The 5,553-nt window shown below is 43.9% G+C and overlaps 1 protein-coding gene across 4 annotated transcripts in view; it reads right to left on the bottom strand.

Annotated features, from left to right (window-relative positions):
• LOC112251631 (tyrosine-protein kinase receptor Tie-1) overlaps positions 1 to 216 on the bottom strand; it is a 23,013-nt gene extending 22,797 nt beyond the window's left edge. For 2 of the 4 annotated variants that reach the window (XM_042322402.1, XM_042322404.1), the window contains exon 1: positions 1 to 216. This exon is cut by the window's left edge and continues 94 nt beyond it. The gene's annotated coding sequence lies outside the window, so the exon portion shown is untranslated. The other 2 variants (XM_042322403.1, XM_042322405.1) reach the window with 1 other exon arrangement.
• Positions 217 to 5,553: the final 5,337 nt, after the last annotated feature.

Below are 5,553 nucleotides of genomic sequence, written 5' to 3'. Positions count from 1 at the left end.
CCAATTCTTCGGTTAAAAGCGGACACTTCTACATTCCTAGCGGTGGTCCCCAGCGTGCTAAAGAACCGCGCGTGTTTTTGCGCATTTCCATCAATTCCGGTAACTGTCTTTAACAGTAAAGTAATCCTCGCAGTTATATCTCTTTCCCTATGAGTGTTCCAGATCATGTCACATTCTCCAGATCCAATCTGAGCGTTCTGACTCTGGGTGGGAGAGGAGAGGAAGGAAGAGCGTCACGAGGGGAAAGAGGTCGTTACTCTCCAAAAGCCTTGGTTCTGATTTCAGGAGTTGCAGAGTTTTGCATTAGTTTGTGGATTAGCCTACTTTCTACTTGTCATAGAATGTAAATTCGTTTTCCAATCAATTTCTATATTTCCACCAAATGTGTTGTTAGTATAATTCACCTAGGCCTAAAATAATAATTCACCTAGGCCTAAAAAATAGCATTTTGAAAAATGATCCTGCAACAAATGTCATCATTGTTTTATGTATTTGCACAGTTTTGACGATGCCCAAGAATGGTTGGTTTTAATGCATTTAGATGTGCATGTGTTTTTTATTTCCCTTCAGACATATTCTACATCTCTCTGCTCCAGGCTGGTCTCATAGACTAGACATAACATAGTAAACGAAAATCCGGGACACTCAAATTAGAATATGTTAGGTTTGGTATGGTTACATAAGACATAAGGTTACTTAAGGGAAAAACAATAGTAGGCTTTTTGGTTGGGGTGGATGGTTGGGCATATAACTAAAATGTTGCCTGTTTGAATCCAGCCTGGTCTCATAGACTAGACGTAACATAGTAAATGTAAGTCAGGGACAGTGAAATTAGTATATGTATACGTTTGGTATGGTTACATAAGACAAAAGGTTTCTTAACGCAAATAACGAAAGTAAGGTGGTTGGTCAGGGTGGATGTATAACGCAAACCTCTAGCGACTCAAAGGATGTGTGTTTGAATCGCAACACAGAAAACTTCAGAATTGTATCTTTCCCTAAATGCTGACACTGCCTTTTGCATGGTAGTAATAGTAGGCCTATGCACACTGAGTTTTCTCTAGCTGCAGATCTGTTCTGAAAGGCCACAGTCAGATCTGTGTAATAATACTAGATGGGTAATGTAATAGCTGTGTTCTTTCCCCCCAGTTGGTTGTGATCCCTGCAGCTGGTGGTCATTTGGCCTCTCCTTCACTGTTCCAACCAGCCTGAGGAAATGATTATGAACAGTCTGCTTGTTGAGTCTCTGCTATTCTATCATTACAGCTGTAATCAGATGGATCATGTCCCGTGTTTCACTTTTTAAAACTCATTTAGAGAAGTTTAAATATCACTCACTTCTCTTATTTCTGGACGGGCGGGCTTTGAAATGGTTGTCTTTACGTTTCCTGATGCCCTCAGATAACTGAAGTTGACTCAACATCTTATTGTTCGAAACTTCCTGTTTTCGATAAGAGAGTTCAAGATTTGCTTAAAATGGAGTGTATTTCTGAGGGATTTGAGGGCTTGGTTCAGATAAATACAATTCTGATATAATCTACAACTCACTTGTTACATTTGTCTTATGTGATTGCATGAAACTGCTCAAAATAGGTGAGGACACAATATTTCACTGTACCATTGAATAGCATAATCATAATACAAAAATTACAAAAATACTTTGATGAGGTGTCCAGAGCAGGAGACTATTGTTATGTCTCCAGGTCAGAATGTTTCCATTTTGATACAGGCCGAACAGAGGGCACTTCCCAGTGTTGGCTCAGGTTTGTTTTAGTCTGTGGTTCTATGACGGTAACCTCCCTGTCCCTGATACTGTAAATAGACCATCACCTTGAGAGGGCCTTCCTATTTCCTCTACACAGGGTCACAAACACTACACTCACACGACTGACTCATCACACATGACAATGAGGACAGAGACTCATCTTATCAGTCACACTGACTACACTTTCTGTCAGGGACACAAGAATTCCACACTTATGTTTGCATCAGTGCTGAGTTAATACAATTTCTTCCCAGAATGAATTACAAATAATTGCACAACTTTTTCTCAGAAGGAAATAAATCAAATCAGTTTCATAGCAGTTTTTTTGTAGGAGATCCAACTTGGCCGTGGTGCAAACGTTTTATTGGGTTCAAATACTCTCGCTGTTCTCAAAGATGGATGGAAGGTAGAGCACATGGACAGACAGATGCAGAAACAAACAGACATCCTGGTGGTTGCAGAGTGAGTGGACCCACAGGGGAAAAAAGACTGGATACTGTGTCGACATAGTCACTGTGGCTGCTGGGTGCAGCGAGGCGTCAAGAAGCCTGAGACAGGGTGTGTGTGTGCATGCATTTGAGCACATGAGTGCCTGCCTGTCCGCCGATGCATTTGTGTTGTGTGTGTGTGTGTGTGTGTGTGTGTGTGTGTGTGTGTGTGTGTGTGTGTGTGTGTGTGTGTGTGTGTGTGTGTGTGTGTGTGTGTGTGTGTGTGTGTGGATATTGCAGGGTGGAGCTCAGGACGTGGCTCGATACTCCTCAGACCTGGCTCATTGTCCAGAGAGCTATTTGTTGTCCTGAGGTAATTATGAGCTGTGGTGTTTGTTGTCCTGAGGTAATTATGAGTGGTGTTTGTTGTCCTGAGGTAATTATGAGCGGTGGTGTTTGTTGTCCTGAGGTAATTATGAGCGGTGGTTTTTGTTGTCCTGAGGTAATTATGAGCAGTGTTTGTTGTCCTGAGGTAATTATGAGCGGTGGTGTTTGTTGTCCTGAGGTAATTATGAGCGGTGGTGTTTGTTGTCCTGTCCTGAGGTAATTATGAGCGGTGTTTGTTGTCCTGAGGTAATTATGAGCGGTGGTGTTTGTTGTCCTGAGGTAATTATGAGCGGTGGTGTTTGTTGTCCTGAGGTAATTATGAGCGGTGGTGTTTGTTGTCCTGAGGTAATTATGAGTCCTGAGGTGGTGTTTGTTGTCCTGAGGTAATTATGAGCGGTGGTGTTTGTTGTCCTGAGGTAATTATGAGCGGTGGTGTTTGTTGTCCTGAGGTAATTATGAGCGGTGGTGTTTGTTGTCCTGAGGTAATTATGAGCGGTGGTGTTTGTTGTCCTGGTAATTATGAGCGGTGGTGTTTGTTGTCCTGAGGTAATTATGAGCGGTGGTGTTTGTTGTCCTGAGGTAATTATGAGCGGTGGTGTTTGTTGTCCTGAGGTAATTATGAGCGGTGGTGTGTCCTGAGGTAATTATGAGCGGTGGTGTTTGTTGTCCTGAGGTAATTATGAGCGGTGGTGTTTGTTGTCCTGAGGTAATTATGAGCGGTGGTGTTTGTTGTCCTGAGGTAATTATGAGCGGTGGTGTTTGTTGTCCTGAGGTAATTATGAGCGGTGGTGTTTGTTGTCCTGAGGTAATTATGAGTGGTGTTTGTTGTCCTGAGGTAATTAGCGGTGTTTGTTGTCCTGAGGTAATTATGAGCGGTGGTGTTTGTTGTCCTGAGGTAATTATGAGCGGTGGTGTTTGTTGTCCTGAGGTAATTATGAGCGGTGGTGTTTGTTGTCCTGAGGTAATTATGAGCGGTGGTGTTTGTTGTCCTGAGGTAATTATGAGTGGTGTTTGTTGTCCTGAGGTAATTATGAGCGGTGGTGTTTGTTGTCCTGTAATTATGAGCGGTGGTGTTTGTTGTCCTGAGGTAATTATGAGCGGTGGTGTTTGTGTTGAGGTAATTATGAGTCCTGAGGTAATTATGAGCGGTGGTGTTTGTTGTCCTGAGGTAATTATGAGCGGTGGTGTTTGTTGTCCTGAGCGGTGGTGTTTGTTGTCCTGGTAATTATGAGTGGTGTTTGTTGTCCTGAGGTAATTATGAGCGGTGGTGTTTGTTGTCCTGAGCGGTGGTGTTTGTTGTCCTGAGGTAATTATGAGCGGTGGTGTTTGTTGTCCTGAGGTAATTATGAGCGGTGGTGTTTGTTGTCCTGAGGTAATTATGAGTGGTGTTTGTTGTCCTGAGGTAATTATGAGTGGTGTTTGTTGTCCTGAGGTAATTATGAGCGGTGTTTGTTGACTTGGTTTAGAGGACACCGCCAGACAAACCACCCCACCTCCCCTCGCTAGGGTCAAAACACAATATGTGTACCTCACACAAGGTCATCAGTGGGAGAGCAAACAATCAGAAGAGATTTATGTATTTATGGTGTTTACATTGGATCACATCACATGATGATTGTTTTCTGTTATTGTTAATGTAAAGAGCAGTAGGATATACTGACCACTGGCTTTCATTGTGTTGCATGTTGCACTGTAACTGTATTACAGTGTTATTGCTTGAAGATAATCTGAATTGAAACACCAAACCTCAAAATCAAGCGGACAAATCTGGTCTGTGGGAAAATGTCAAACAGTAGAGGTGAATTTACAGCTGCACACTCCCCTCCATGTTTTAGTACTTTTTGGACATTTTGTTGTGGTTTTAGACATGACGTTGTTGGATGTCGGGTATGGGCGGACTGGTCATCTAGCATTTCGGGCAAATGCCAGATGGTCTGGTCCATTTTTACTCTAGTGGGCACCTAATTATTATTATATATATAATTTTTGCAAAACCATTGTTATCTGGCTTATACTTGGGGCCTCAAGGAAAAACATGGGCCGGTATGGTGTGTTAGAAATGCCAGGATTGATTTCTGGTCCCAGTCCGTGCCTGGTGTGGAGTGGGGTTTCGGTGGTGGGTGTTGGGAGTGGGCCTGGAAGTGAGACTTTGTGAGAAAGTTTGTATTAAATTCCCATTTCCACCCATTGTGTGAGGAGCTGGCAGAATTCCATAAACACTGACCCACTCCTGCAAACTCATGCGAGCCGGGTTAGGGATGCAGTGTACACCTCTCTGGCCCCTTGAGACCCCCTACCCCCCTTCCCTCCTCCCCTGTCTGTGCAGGAACCACACCCATGGGACCCCAATCCAGACCCCTGGGGGTTCCAGGGAAACCAGTGATTACATTACAGAGGTGAGTGGAGTGGGTCAGAGGGCAATCAGTGTGATTATCTTATGTTAAACCCCCTTCGATGTGTAATATAATGTGTTAACTTCCCCAGAGATAATGAGGTAAAAACTATGGAAACATGTGTCTGCTCTCAGAGTCAGAATGCTGTCTGTCATCTGTATGGCTGAACAACAAGCCAAGAAGACTTCTAGTGGGGTGTGTGTGTGTATGTGTGTGTGCGTGCATACGTGCATATCTGTGTGTGTCCTGGTGCTTGGTGACAGCCAGGTCCAGACACTTGTCATCTTGCCCACCTTGTCACCATTCCCTACTCCAGGCGGTCAGTGGAATAAACCGCTCAGCAAATCCCACGCCTGCCACAGCTCTGTGTAATAATAAACAGCATCCACCCGGCCGTCGCCATCATCAGAGATGAAAATGGTGCTGTGTTTAGAGTTAGTCAGATGGGACGACACTGAGTGAAGTGATGTGTGACAGTCAGCAGAAGGATATGAGGTCAGGTCAGCAAGTGCCGCTGGATTCTGGGAGGAGGATACAGGGTCATCATAAGAGGAAGTGCATAGTAGCTTGCTAGTATGTA

The sequence above is a fragment of the Oncorhynchus tshawytscha genome, linkage group LG05, assembly GCF_018296145.1.
Source record: "Oncorhynchus tshawytscha isolate Ot180627B linkage group LG05, Otsh_v2.0, whole genome shotgun sequence".
NCBI lineage: Eukaryota > Metazoa > Chordata > Actinopteri > Salmoniformes > Salmonidae > Oncorhynchus > Oncorhynchus tshawytscha.
Note: the sequence above shows the minus strand (reverse complement) of the source record. Positions and strands in the feature narration are given on the sequence as shown.